Source organism: Styela clava, unplaced genomic scaffold, assembly GCF_964204865.1.
Source record: "Styela clava unplaced genomic scaffold, kaStyClav1.hap1.2 HAP1_SCAFFOLD_46, whole genome shotgun sequence".
In the NCBI taxonomy this organism is placed as follows: domain Eukaryota; kingdom Metazoa; phylum Chordata; class Ascidiacea; order Stolidobranchia; family Styelidae; genus Styela; species Styela clava.
Window position 1 is genome coordinate 65,001 of NW_027556664.1, and position 15,000 is coordinate 80,000.

At 55.5% G+C, this 15,000-nt stretch overlaps 1 non-coding gene across 1 annotated transcript in view; it reads right to left on the minus strand.

The window, feature by feature from the left end:
* The window catches only part of LOC144419474 (small subunit ribosomal RNA), a 1,810-nt gene extending 1,690 nt beyond the window's left edge, over positions 1 to 120 (minus strand). Inside the window, exon 1 of the ribosomal RNA XR_013474090.1 lies at positions 1 to 120. This exon is cut by the window's left edge and continues 1,690 nt beyond it. This is a non-coding gene — a ribosomal RNA (small subunit ribosomal RNA).
* Between the last annotated feature and the right edge of the window lie 14,880 nt (positions 121 to 15,000).

The following is a 15,000-nucleotide window of genomic DNA, read 5'->3' on the forward strand; positions in this document are numbered from 1 at the left end:
AATAAACCAAGACTGATTTAATGAGCCATTCGCAGTTTCGCTTTACGAGAACTCGTACTTGCACCTGCATGGCTTAATCTTTGAGACAAGCATATCACTACTGGCAGGATCAACCAGATAGCTGCGACAGCTGCGCTCGGCCCTTGCTGGGCCGCCCGGCGCGTGCTCGTCGCATTCGTTTAAGACCGAGGCGATCGCCTGCGGCCGTACTCGGCTTCGACAGTCGCTGGCCGCGACGTCCACGCTCTCGCCGGCAGTGCCAGGCGGAGCGATTTGCGTTTTTTCTTTGCTCGCCCTCTCTCGGGCTCGATCCATTCAGTTTCGCACAAACAAGAGCTCTGCCGGCCGCCTGCAGCGGTGCCTAAAACCCGGGCATAACAATGCGACCGTTCTGCTAGGCCGACAAGCGCTCAAGCCAGACGCTCGATCGAACGCCCCCTACATATTAGTCGAGACAACGGCTCGCTCATTAGCATCGCGTTTGTACTTTAACTTTTTTCGGCTCGGCTTCTTTCGACGCCGATGCCGGCGACGCAGCACTCTCTCGCCCGCCAGCCACCGAGAAAAGGGTGCGCTCCGACCGGCCCCGCACCGCTCTTTCTTGGCTCATTCGAAATTACTGTCTTTCGCTCTGACATGCCTTACCTAGGGTTAGGTTAGTATGCTTGCACGTTTGTACTTTAACTTTTTTCGGCTCGGCTTCTTTCGACGCCGATGCCGGCGACGCAGCACTCTCTCGCCCGCCAGCCACCGAGAAAAGGGTGCGCTCCGACCGGCCCCGCACCGCTCTTTCATGGCTCATTCGAAATTACTGTCTTTCGCTCTGACATGCCTTACCTAGGGTTAGGTTAGTATGCTTGCACGTTTGTACTTTAACTTTTTTTGGCTCGGCTTCTTTCGACGCCGATGCCGGCGACGCAGCACTCTCTCGCCCGCCAGCCACCTAGAAAAGGGTGCGCTCCGACCGGCCCCGCACCGCTCTTTCTTGGCTCATTCGAAATTACTGTCTTTCGCTCTGACATGCCTTACCTAGGGTTAGGTTAGTATGCTTGCACGTTTGTACTTTAACTTTTTTCGGCTCGGCTTCTTTCGACGCCGATGCCGGCGACGCAGCACTCTCTCGCCCGCCAGCCACCGAGAAAAGGGTGCGCTCCGACCGGCCCCGCACCGCTCTTTCATGGCTCATTCGAAATTACTGTCTTTCGCTCTGACATGCCTTACCTAGGGTTAGGTTAGTATGCTTGCACGTTTGTACTTTAACTTTTTTTGGCTCGGCTTCTTTCGACGCCGATGCCGGCGACGCAGCACTCTCTCGCCCGCCAGCCACCGAGAAAAGGGTGCGCTCCGACCGGCCCCGCACCGCTCTTTCATGGCTCATTCGAGTTTACTGTCTTTCGCTCTGACATGCCTTACCTAGGGTTAGGTTAGTATGCTTGCACGTTTGTACATTAACTTTTTTCGGCTCGGCTTCTTTCGACGCCGATGCCGGCGACGCAGCACTCTCTCGCCCGCCAGCCACCGAGAAAAGGGTGCGCTCCGACCGGCCCCGCACCGCTCTTTCTTGGCTCATTCGAAATTACTGTCTTTCGCTCTGACATGCCTTACCTAGGGTTAGGTTAGTATGCTTGCACGTTTGTACATTAACTTTTTTCGGCTCGGCTTCTTTCGACGCCGATGCCGGCGACGCAGCACTCTCTCGCCCGCCAGCCACCGAGAAAAGGGTGCGCTCCGACCGGCCCCGCACCGCTCTTTCATGGCTCATTCGAAATTACTGTCTTTCGCTCTGACATGCCTTACCTAGGGTTAGGTTAGTATGCTTGCACGTTTGTACTTTAACTTTTTTTGGCTCGGCTTCTTTCGACGCCGATGCCGGCGACGCAGCACTCTCTCGCCCGCCAGCCACCTAGAAAAGGGTGCGCTCCGACCGGCCCCGCACCGCTCTTTCTTGGCTCATTCGAAATTACTGTCTTTCGCTCTGACATGCCTTACCTAGGGTTAGGTTAGTATGCTTGCACGTTTGTACTTTAACTTTTTTCGGCTCGGATTCTTTCGACGCCGATGCCGGCGACGCAGCACTCTCTCGCCCGCCAGCCACCGAGAAAAGGGTGCGCTCCGACCGGCCCCGCACCGCTCTTTCTTGGCTCATTCGAAATTACTGTCTTTCGCTCTGACATGCCTTACCTAGGGTTAGGTTAGTATGCTTGCACGTTTGTACTTTAACTTTTTTTGGCTCGGCTTCTTTCGACGCCGATGCCGGCGACGCAGCACTCTCTCGCCCGCCAGCCACCTAGAAAAGGGTGCGCTCCGACCGGCCCCGCACCGCTCTTTCTTGGCTCATTCGAAATTACTGTCTTTCGCTCTGACATGCCTTACCTAGGGTTAGGTTAGTATGCTTGCACGTTTGTACTTTAACTTTTTTCGGCTCGGCTTCTTTCGACGCCGATGCCGGCGACGCAGCACTCTCTCGCCCGCCAGCCACCGAGAAAAGGGTGCGCTCCGACCGGCCCCGCACCGCTCTTTCATGGCTCATTCGAAATTACTGTCTTTCGCTCTGACATGCCTTACCTAGGGTTAGGTTAGTATGCTTGCACGTTTGTACTTTAACTTTTTTTGGCTCGGCTTCTTTCGACGCCGATGCCGGCGACGCAGCACTCTCTCGCCCGCCAGCCACCTAGAAAAGGGTGCGCTCCGACCGGCCCCGCACCGCTCTTTCTTGGCTCATTCGAAATTACTGTCTTTCGCTCTGACATGCCTTACCTAGGGTTAGGTTAGTATGCTTGCACGTTTGTACTTTAACTTTTTTCGGCTCGGCTTCTTTCGACGCCGATGCCGGCGACGCAGCACTCTCTCGCCCGCCAGCCACCGAGAAAAGGGTGCGCTCCGACCGGCCCCGCACCGCTCTTTCATGGCTCATTCGAGTTTACTGTCTTTCGCTCTGACATGCCTTACCTAGGGTTAGGTTAGTATGCTTGCACGTTTGTACATTAACTTTTTTCGGCTCGGCTTCTTTCGACGCCGATGCCGGCGACGCAGCACTCTCTCGCCCGCCAGCCACCGAGAAAAGGGTGCGCTCCGACCGGCCCCGCACCGCTCTTTCTTGGCTCATTCGAAATTACTGTCTTTCGCTCTGACATGCCTTACCTAGGGTTAGGTTAGTATGCTTGCACGTTTGTACATTAACTTTTTTCGGCTCGGCTTCTTTCGACGCCGATGCCGGCGACGCAGCACTCTCTCGCCCGCCAGCCACCGAGAAAAGGGTGCGCTCCGACCGGCCCCGCACCGCTCTTTCATGGCTCATTCGAAATTACTGTCTTTCGCTCTGACATGCCTTACCTAGGGTTAGGTTAGTATGCTTGCACGTTTGTACTTTAACTTTTTTTGGCTCGGCTTCTTTCGACGCCGATGCCGGCGACGCAGCACTCTCTCGCCCGCCAGCCACCTAGAAAAGGGTGCGCTCCGACCGGCCCCGCACCGCTCTTTCTTGGCTCATTCGAAATTACTGTCTTTCGCTCTGACATGCCTTACCTAGGGTTAGGTTAGTATGCTTGCACGTTTGTACTTTAACTTTTTTCGGCTCGGCTTCTTTCGACGCCGATGCCGGCGACGCAGCACTCTCTCGCCCGCCAGCCACCGAGAAAAGGGTGCGCTCCGACCGGCCCCGCACCGCTCTTTCTTGGCTCATTCGAAATTACTGTCTTTCGCTCTGACATGCCTTACCTAGGGTTAGGTTAGTATGCTTGCACGTTTGTACTTTAACTTTTTTTGGCTCGGCTTCTTTCGACGCCGATGCCGGCGACGCAGCACTCTCTCGCCCGCCAGCCACCTAGAAAAGGGTGCGCTCCGACCGGCCCCGCACCGCTCTTTCTTGGCTCATTCGAAATTACTGTCTTTCGCTCTGACATGCCTTACCTAGGGTTAGGTTAGTATGCTTGCACGTTTGTACTTTAACTTTTTTCGGCTCGGCTTCTTTCGACGCCGATGCCGGCGACGCAGCACTCTCTCGCCCGCCAGCCACCGAGAAAAGGGTGCGCTCCGACCGGCCCCGCACCGCTCTTTCATGGCTCATTCGAGTTTACTGTCTTTCGCTCTGACATGCCTTACCTAGGGTTAGGTTAGTATGCTTGCACGTTTGTACATTAACTTTTTTCGGCTCGGCTTCTTTCGACGCCGATGCCGGCGACGCAGCACTCTCTCGCCCGCCAGCCACCGAGAAAAGGGTGCGCTCCGACCGGCCCCGCACCGCTCTTTCTTGGCTCATTCGAAATTACTGTCTTTCGCTCTGACATGCCTTACCTAGGGTTAGGTTAGTATGCTTGCACGTTTGTACATTAACTTTTTTCGGCTCGGCTTCTTTCGACGCCGATGCCGGCGACGCAGCACTCTCTCGCCCGCCAGCCACCGAGAAAAGGGTGCGCTCCGACCGGCCCCGCACCGCTCTTTCATGGCTCATTCGAAATTACTGTCTTTCGCTCTGACATGCCTTACCTAGGGTTAGGTTAGTATGCTTGCACGTTTGTACTTTAACTTTTTTTGGCTCGGCTTCTTTCGACGCCGATGCCGGCGACGCAGCACTCTCTCGCCCGCCAGCCACCTAGAAAAGGGTGCGCTCCGACCGGCCCCGCACCGCTCTTTCTTGGCTCATTCGAAATTACTGTCTTTCGCTCTGACATGCCTTACCTAGGGTTAGGTTAGTATGCTTGCACGTTTGTACTTTAACTTTTTTCGGCTCGGCTTCTTTCGACGCCGATGCCGGCGACGCAGCACTCTCTCGCCCGCCAGCCACCGAGAAAAGGGTGCGCTCCGACCGGCCCCGCACCGCTCTTTCTTGGCTCATTCGAAATTACTGTCTTTCGCTCTGACATGCCTTACCTAGGGTTAGGTTAGTATGCTTGCACGTTTGTACTTTAACTTTTTTTGGCTCGGCTTCTTTCGACGCCGATGCCGGCGACGCAGCACTCTCTCGCCCGCCAGCCACCTAGAAAAGGGTGCGCTCCGACCGGCCCCGCACCGCTCTTTCTTGGCTCATTCGAAATTACTGTCTTTCGCTCTGACATGCCTTACCTAGGGTTAGGTTAGTATGCTTGCACGTTTGTACTTTAACTTTTTTCGGCTCGGCTTCTTTCGACGCCGATGCCGGCGACGCAGCACTCTCTCGCCCGCCAGCCACCGAGAAAAGGGTGCGCTCCGACCGGCCCCGCACCGCTCTTTCATGGCTCATTCGAAATTACTGTCTTTCGCTCTGACATGCCTTACCTAGGGTTAGGTTAGTATGCTTGCACGTTTGTACTTTAACTTTTTTTGGCTCGGCTTCTTTCGACGCCGATGCCGGCGACGCAGCACTCTCTCGCCCGCCAGCCACCTAGAAAAGGGTGCGCTCCGACCGGCCCCGCACCGCTCTTTCTTGGCTCATTCGAAATTACTGTCTTTCGCTCTGACATGCCTTACCTAGGGTTAGGTTAGTATGCTTGCACGTTTGTACTTTAACTTTTTTCGGCTCGGCTTCTTTCGACGCCGATGCCGGCGACGCAGCACTCTCTCGCCCGCCAGCCACCGAGAAAAGGGTGCGCTCCGACCGGCCCCGCACCGCTCTTTCATGGCTCATTCGAGTTTACTGTCTTTCGCTCTGACATGCCTTACCTAGGGTTAGGTTAGTATGCTTGCACGTTTGTACATTAACTTTTTTCGGCTCGGCTTCTTTCGACGCCGATGCCGGCGACGCAGCACTCTCTCGCCCGCCAGCCACCGAGAAAAGGGTGCGCTCCGACCGGCCCCGCACCGCTCTTTCTTGGCTCATTCGAAATTACTGTCTTTCGCTCTGACATGCCTTACCTAGGGTTAGGTTAGTATGCTTGCACGTTTGTACATTAACTTTTTTCGGCTCGGCTTCTTTCGACGCCGATGCCGGCGACGCAGCACTCTCTCGCCCGCCAGCCACCGAGAAAAGGGTGCGCTCCGACCGGCCCCGCACCGCTCTTTCATGGCTCATTCGAAATTACTGTCTTTCGCTCTGACATGCCTTACCTAGGGTTAGGTTAGTATGCTTGCACGTTTGTACTTTAACTTTTTTTGGCTCGGCTTCTTTCGACGCCGATGCCGGCGACGCAGCACTCTCTCGCCCGCCAGCCACCTAGAAAAGGGTGCGCTCCGACCGGCCCCGCACCGCTCTTTCTTGGCTCATTCGAAATTACTGTCTTTCGCTCTGACATGCCTTACCTAGGGTTAGGTTAGTATGCTTGCACGTTTGTACTTTAACTTTTTTCGGCTCGGCTTCTTTCGACGCCGATGCCGGCGACGCAGCACTCTCTCGCCCGCCAGCCACCGAGAAAAGGGTGCGCTCCGACCGGCCCCGCACCGCTCTTTCATGGCTCATTCGAGTTTACTGTCTTTCGCTCTGACATGCCTTACCTAGGGTTAGGTTAGTATGCTTGCACGTTTGTACTTTAACTTTTTTTGGCTCGGCTTCTTTCGACGCCGATGCCGGCGACGCAGCACTCTCTCGCCCGCCAGCCACCTAGAAAAGGGTGCGCTCCGACCGGCCCCGCACCGCTCTTTCTTGGCTCATTCGAAATTACTGTCTTTCGCTCTGACATGCCTTACCTAGGGTTAGGTTAGTATGCTTGCACGTTTGTACTTTAACTTTTTTCGGCTCGGCTTCTTTCGACGCCGATGCCGGCGACGCAGCACTCTCTCGCCCGCCAGCCACCGAGAAAAGGGTGCGCTCCGACCGGCCCCGCACCGCTCTTTCTTGGCTCATTCGAAATTACTGTCTTTCGCTCTGACATGCCTTACCTAGGGTTAGGTTAGTATGCTTGCACGTTTGTACTTTAACTTTTTTTGGCTCGGCTTCTTTCGACGCCGATGCCGGCGACGCAGCACTCTCTCGCCCGCCAGCCACCTAGAAAAGGGTGCGCTCCGACCGGCCCCGCACCGCTCTTTCTTGGCTCATTCGAAATTACTGTCTTTCGCTCTGACATGCCTTACCTAGGGTTAGGTTAGTATGCTTGCACGTTTGTACTTTAACTTTTTTCGGCTCGGCTTCTTTCGACGCCGATGCCGGCGACGCAGCACTCTCTCGCCCGCCAGCCACCGAGAAAAGGGTGCGCTCCGACCGGCCCCGCACCGCTCTTTCATGGCTCATTCGAAATTACTGTCTTTCGCTCTGACATGCCTTACCTAGGGTTAGGTTAGTATGCTTGCACGTTTGTACTTTAACTTTTTTTGGCTCGGCTTCTTTCGACGCCGATGCCGGCGACGCAGCACTCTCTCGCCCGCCAGCCACCTAGAAAAGGGTGCGCTCCGACCGGCCCCGCACCGCTCTTTCTTGGCTCATTCGAAATTACTGTCTTTCGCTCTGACATGCCTTACCTAGGGTTAGGTTAGTATGCTTGCACGTTTGTACTTTAACTTTTTTCGGCTCGGCTTCTTTCGACGCCGATGCCGGCGACGCAGCACTCTCTCGCCCGCCAGCCACCGAGAAAAGGGTGCGCTCCGACCGGCCCCGCACCGCTCTTTCATGGCTCATTCGAGTTTACTGTCTTTCGCTCTGACATGCCTTACCTAGGGTTAGGTTAGTATGCTTGCACGTTTGTACATTAACTTTTTTCGGCTCGGCTTCTTTCGACGCCGATGCCGGCGACGCAGCACTCTCTCGCCCGCCAGCCACCGAGAAAAGGGTGCGCTCCGACCGGCCCCGCACCGCTCTTTCTTGGCTCATTCGAAATTACTGTCTTTCGCTCTGACATGCCTTACCTAGGGTTAGGTTAGTATGCTTGCACGTTTGTACATTAACTTTTTTCGGCTCGGCTTCTTTCGACGCCGATGCCGGCGACGCAGCACTCTCTCGCCCGCCAGCCACCGAGAAAAGGGTGCGCTCCGACCGGCCCCGCACCGCTCTTTCATGGCTCATTCGAAATTACTGTCTTTCGCTCTGACATGCCTTACCTAGGGTTAGGTTAGTATGCTTGCACGTTTGTACTTTAACTTTTTTTGGCTCGGCTTCTTTCGACGCCGATGCCGGCGACGCAGCACTCTCTCGCCCGCCAGCCACCTAGAAAAGGGTGCGCTCCGACCGGCCCCGCACCGCTCTTTCTTGGCTCATTCGAAATTACTGTCTTTCGCTCTGACATGCCTTACCTAGGGTTAGGTTAGTATGCTTGCACGTTTGTACTTTAACTTTTTTCGGCTCGGCTTCTTTCGACGCCGATGCCGGCGACGCAGCACTCTCTCGCCCGCCAGCCACCGAGAAAAGGGTGCGCTCCGACCGGCCCCGCACCGCTCTTTCTTGGCTCATTCGAAATTACTGTCTTTCGCTCTGACATGCCTTACCTAGGGTTAGGTTAGTATGCTTGCACGTTTGTACTTTAACTTTTTTTGGCTCGGCTTCTTTCGACACCGATGCCGGCGACGCAGCACTCTCTCGCCCGCCAGCCACCTAGAAAAGGGTGCGCTCCGACCGGCCCCGCACCGCTCTTTCTTGGCTCATTCGAAATTACTGTCTTTCGCTCTGACATGCCTTACCTAGGGTTAGGTTAGTATGCTTGCACGTTTGTACTTTAACTTTTTTCGGCTCGGCTTCTTTCGACGCCGATGCCGGCGACGCAGCACTCTCTCGCCCGCCAGCCACCGAGAAAAGGGTGCGCTCCGACCGGCCCCGCACCGCTCTTTCATGGCTCATTCGAAATTACTGTCTTTCGCTCTGACATGCCTTACCTAGGGTTAGGTTAGTATGCTTGCACGTTTGTACTTTAACTTTTTTTGGCTCGGCTTCTTTCGACGCCGATGCCGGCGACGCAGCACTCTCTCGCCCGCCAGCCACCTAGAAAAGGGTGCGCTCCGACCGGCCCCGCACCGCTCTTTCTTGGCTCATTCGAAATTACTGTCTTTCGCTCTGACATGCCTTACCTAGGGTTAGGTTAGTATGCTTGCACGTTTGTACTTTAACTTTTTTCGGCTCGGCTTCTTTCGACGCCGATGCCGGCGACGCAGCACTCTCTCGCCCGCCAGCCACCGAGAAAAGGGTGCGCTCCGACCGGCCCCGCACCGCTCTTTCTTGGCTCATTCGAAATTACTGTCTTTCGCTCTGACATGCCTTACCTAGGGTTAGGTTAGTATGCTTGCACGTTTGTACTTTAACTTTTTTTGGCTCGGCTTCTTTCGACGCCGATGCCGGCGACGCAGCACTCTCTCGCCCGCCAGCCACCTAGAAAAGGGTGCGCTCCGACCGGCCCCGCACCGCTCTTTCTTGGCTCATTCGAAATTACTGTCTTTCGCTCTGACATGCCTTACCTAGGGTTAGGTTAGTATGCTTGCACGTTTGTACTTTAACTTTTTTCGGCTCGGCTTCTTTCGACGCCGATGCCGGCGACGCAGCACTCTCTCGCCCGCCAGCCACCGAGAAAAGGGTGCGCTCCGACCGGCCCCGCACCGCTCTTTCATGGCTCATTCGAAATTACTGTCTTTCGCTCTGACATGCCTTACCTAGGGTTAGGTTAGTATGCTTGCACGTTTGTACTTTAACTTTTTTTGGCTCGGCTTCTTTCGACGCCGATGCCGGCGACGCAGCACTCTCTCGCCCGCCAGCCACCTAGAAAAGGGTGCGCTCCGACCGGCCCCGCACCGCTCTTTCTTGGCTCATTCGAAATTACTGTCTTTCGCTCTGACATGCCTTACCTAGGGTTAGGTTAGTATGCTTGCACGTTTGTACTTTAACTTTTTTCGGCTCGGCTTCTTTCGACGCCGATGCCGGCGACGCAGCACTCTCTCGCCCGCCAGCCACCGAGAAAAGGGTGCGCTCCGACCGGCCCCGCACCGCTCTTTCATGGCTCATTCGAGTTTACTGTCTTTCGCTCTGACATGCCTTACCTAGGGTTAGGTTAGTATGCTTGCACGTTTGTACATTAACTTTTTTCGGCTCGGCTTCTTTCGACGCCGATGCCGGCGACGCAGCACTCTCTCGCCCGCCAGCCACCGAGAAAAGGGTGCGCTCCGACCGGCCCCGCACCGCTCTTTCTTGGCTCATTCGAAATTACTGTCTTTCGCTCTGACATGCCTTACCTAGGGTTAGGTTAGTATGCTTGCACGTTTGTACATTAACTTTTTTCGGCTCGGCTTCTTTCGACGCCGATGCCGGCGACGCAGCACTCTCTCGCCCGCCAGCCACCGAGAAAAGGGTGCGCTCCGACCGGCCCCGCACCGCTCTTTCATGGCTCATTCGAAATTACTGTCTTTCGCTCTGACATGCCTTACCTAGGGTTAGGTTAGTATGCTTGCACGTTTGTACTTTAACTTTTTTTGGCTCGGCTTCTTTCGACGCCGATGCCGGCGACGCAGCACTCTCTCGCCCGCCAGCCACCTAGAAAAGGGTGCGCTCCGACCGGCCCCGCACCGCTCTTTCTTGGCTCATTCGAAATTACTGTCTTTCGCTCTGACATGCCTTACCTAGGGTTAGGTTAGTATGCTTGCACGTTTGTACTTTAACTTTTTTCGGCTCGGCTTCTTTCGACGCCGATGCCGGCGACGCAGCACTCTCTCGCCCGCCAGCCACCGAGAAAAGGGTGCGCTCCGACCGGCCCCGCACCGCTCTTTCATGGCTCATTCGAGTTTACTGTCTTTCGCTCTGACATGCCTTACCTAGGGTTAGGTTAGTATGCTTGCACGTTTGTACTTTAACTTTTTTTGGCTCGGCTTCTTTCGACGCCGATGCCGGCGACGCAGCACTCTCTCGCCCGCCAGCCACCTAGAAAAGGGTGCGCTCCGACCGGCCCCGCACCGCTCTTTCTTGGCTCATTCGAAATTACTGTCTTTCGCTCTGACATGCCTTACCTAGGGTTAGGTTAGTATGCTTGCACGTTTGTACTTTAACTTTTTTCGGCTCGGCTTCTTTCGACGCCGATGCCGGCGACGCAGCACTCTCTCGCCCGCCAGCCACCGAGAAAAGGGTGCGCTCCGACCGGCCCCGCACCGCTCTTTCTTGGCTCATTCGAAATTACTGTCTTTCGCTCTGACATGCCTTACCTAGGGTTAGGTTAGTATGCTTGCACGTTTGTACTTTAACTTTTTTTGGCTCGGCTTCTTTCGACGCCGATGCCGGCGACGCAGCACTCTCTCGCCCGCCAGCCACCTAGAAAAGGGTGCGCTCCGACCGGCCCCGCACCGCTCTTTCTTGGCTCATTCGAAATTACTGTCTTTCGCTCTGACATGCCTTACCTAGGGTTAGGTTAGTATGCTTGCACGTTTGTACTTTAACTTTTTTTGGCTCGGCTTCTTTCGACGCCGATGCCGGCGACGCAGCACTCTCTCGCCCGCCAGCCACCTAGAAAAGGGTGCGCTCCGACCGGCCCCGCACCGCTCTTTCTTGGCTCATTCGAAATTACTGTCTTTCGCTCTGACATGCCTTACCTAGGGTTAGGTTAGTATGCTTGCACGTTTGTACTTTAACTTTTTTCGGCTCGGCTTCTTTCGACGCCGATGCCGGCGACGCAGCACTCTCTCGCCCGCCAGCCACCGAGAAAAGGGTGCGCTCCGACCGGCCCCGCACCGCTCTTTCATGGCTCATTCGAAATTACTGTCTTTCGCTCTGACATGCCTTACCTAGGGTTAGGTTAGTATGCTTGCACGTTTGTACTTTAACTTTTTTTGGCTCGGCTTCTTTCGACGCCGATGCCGGCGACGCAGCACTCTCTCGCCCGCCAGCCACCTAGAAAAGGGTGCGCTCCGACCGGCCCCGCACCGCTCTTTCTTGGCTCATTCGAAATTACTGTCTTTCGCTCTGACATGCCTTACCTAGGGTTAGGTTAGTATGCTTGCACGTTTGTACTTTAACTTTTTTCGGCTCGGCTTCTTTCGACGCCGATGCCGGCGACGCAGCACTCTCTCGCCCGCCAGCCACCGAGAAAAGGGTGCGCTCCGACCGGCCCCGCACCGCTCTTTCATGGCTCATTCGAGTTTACTGTCTTTCGCTCTGACATGCCTTACCTAGGGTTAGGTTAGTATGCTTGCACGTTTGTACATTAACTTTTTTCGGCTCGGCTTCTTTCGACGCCGATGCCGGCGACGCAGCACTCTCTCGCCCGCCAGCCACCGAGAAAAGGGTGCGCTCCGACCGGCCCCGCACCGCTCTTTCTTGGCTCATTCGAAATTACTGTCTTTCGCTCTGACATGCCTTACCTAGGGTTAGGTTAGTATGCTTGCACGTTTGTACATTAACTTTTTTCGGCTCGGCTTCTTTCGACGCCGATGCCGGCGACGCAGCACTCTCTCGCCCGCCAGCCACCGAGAAAAGGGTGCGCTCCGACCGGCCCCGCACCGCTCTTTCATGGCTCATTCGAAATTACTGTCTTTCGCTCTGACATGCCTTACCTAGGGTTAGGTTAGTATGCTTGCACGTTTGTACTTTAACTTTTTTTGGCTCGGCTTCTTTCGACGCCGATGCCGGCGACGCAGCACTCTCTCGCCCGCCAGCCACCTAGAAAAGGGTGCGCTCCGACCGGCCCCGCACCGCTCTTTCTTGGCTCATTCGAAATTACTGTCTTTCGCTCTGACATGCCTTACCTAGGGTTAGGTTAGTATGCTTGCACGTTTGTACTTTAACTTTTTTCGGCTCGGCTTCTTTCGACGCCGATGCCGGCGACGCAGCACTCTCTCGCCCGCCAGCCACCGAGAAAAGGGTGCGCTCCGACCGGCCCCGCACCGCTCTTTCATGGCTCATTCGAGTTTACTGTCTTTCGCTCTGACATGCCTTACCTAGGGTTAGGTTAGTATGCTTGCACGTTTGTACTTTAACTTTTTTTGGCTCGGCTTCTTTCGACGCCGATGCCGGCGACGCAGCACTCTCTCGCCCGCCAGCCACCTAGAAAAGGGTGCGCTCCGACCGGCCCCGCACCGCTCTTTCTTGGCTCATTCGAAATTACTGTCTTTCGCTCTGACATGCCTTACCTAGGGTTAGGTTAGTATGCTTGCACGTTTGTACTTTAACTTTTTTCGGCTCGGCTTCTTTCGACGCCGATGCCGGCGACGCAGCACTCTCTCGCCCGCCAGCCACCGAGAAAAGGGTGCGCTCCGACCGGCCCCGCACCGCTCTTTCTTGGCTCATTCGAAATTACTGTCTTTCGCTCTGACATGCCTTACCTAGGGTTAGGTTAGTATGCTTGCACGTTTGTACTTTAACTTTTTTTGGCTCGGCTTCTTTCGACGCCGATGCCGGCGACGCAGCACTCTCTCGCCCGCCAGCCACCGAGAAAAGGGTGCGCTCCGACCGGCCCCGCACCGCTCTTTCTTGGCTCATTCGAAATTACTGTCTTTCGCTCTGACATGCCTTACCTAGGGTTAGGTTAGTATGCTTGCACGTTTGTACTTTAACTTTTTTCGGCTCGGCTTCTTTCGACGCCGATGCCGGCGACGCAGCACTCTCTCGCCCGCCAGCCACCGAGAAAAGGGTGCGCTCCGACCGGCCCCGCACCGCTCTTTCATGGCTCATTCGAAATTACTGTCTTTCGCTCTGACATGCCTTACCTAGGGTTAGGTTAGTATGCTTGCACGTTTGTACTTTAACTTTTTTTGGCTCGGCTTCTTTCGACGCCGATGCCGGCGACGCAGCACTCTCTCGCCCGCCAGCCACCTAGAAAAGGGTGCGCTCCGACCGGCCCCGCACCGCTCTTTCTTGGCTCATTCGAAATTACTGTCTTTCGCTCTGACATGCCTTACCTAGGGTTAGGTTAGTATGCTTGCACGTTTGTACTTTAACTTTTTTCGGCTCGGCTTCTTTCGACGCCGATGCCGGCGACGCAGCACTCTCTCGCCCGCCAGCCACCGAGAAAAGGGTGCGCTCCGACCGGCCCCGCACCGCTCTTTCATGGCTCATTCGAGTTTACTGTCTTTCGCTCTGACATGCCTTACCTAGGGTTAGGTTAGTATGCTTGCACGTTTGTACATTAACTTTTTTCGGCTCGGCTTCTTTCGACGCCGATGCCGGCGACGCAGCACTCTCTCGCCCGCCAGCCACCGAGAAAAGGGTGCGCTCCGACCGGCCCCGCACCGCTCTTTCTTGGCTCATTCGAAATTACTGTCTTTCGCTCTGACATGCCTTACCTAGGGTTAGGTTAGTATGCTTGCACGTTTGTACATTAACTTTTTTCGGCTCGGCTTCTTTCGACGCCGATGCCGGCGACGCAGCACTCTCTCGCCCGCCAGCCACCGAGAAAAGGGTGCGCTCCGACCGGCCCCGCACCGCTCTTTCATGGCTCATTCGAAATTACTGTCTTTCGCTCTGACATGCCTTACCTAGGGTTAGGTTAGTATGCTTGCACGTTTGTACTTTAACTTTTTTTGGCTCGGCTTCTTTCGACGCCGATGCCGGCGACGCAGCACTCTCTCGCCCGCCAGCCACCTAGAAAAGGGTGCGCTCCGACCGGCCCCGCACCGCTCTTTCTTGGCTCATTCGAAATTACTGTCTTTCGCTCTGACATGCCTTACCTAGGGTTAGGTTAGTATGCTTGCACGTTTGTACTTTAACTTTTTTCGGCTCGGCTTCTTTCGACGCCGATGCCGGCGACGCAGCACTCTCTCGCCCGCCAGCCACCGAGAAAAGGGTGCGCTCCGACCGGCCCCGCACCGCTCTTTCTTGGCTCATTCGAAATTACTGTCTTTCGCTCTGACATGCCTTACCTAGGGTTAGGTTAGTATGCTTGCACGTTTGTACTTTAACTTTTTTCGGCTCGGCTTCTTTCGACGCCGATGCCGGCGACGCAGCACTCTCTCGCCCGCCAGCCACCGAGAAAAGGGTGCGCTCCGACCGGCCCCGCACCGCTCTTTCATGGCTCATTCGAAATTACTGTCTTTCGCTCTGACATGCCTTACCTAGGGTTAGGTTAGTATGCTTGCACGTTTGTACTTTAACTTTTTTTGGCTCGGCTTCTTTCGACGCCGATGCCGGCGACGCAGCACTCTCTCGCCCGCCAGCCACCTAGAAAAGGGTGCGCTCCGACCGGCCCCGCACCGCTCTTT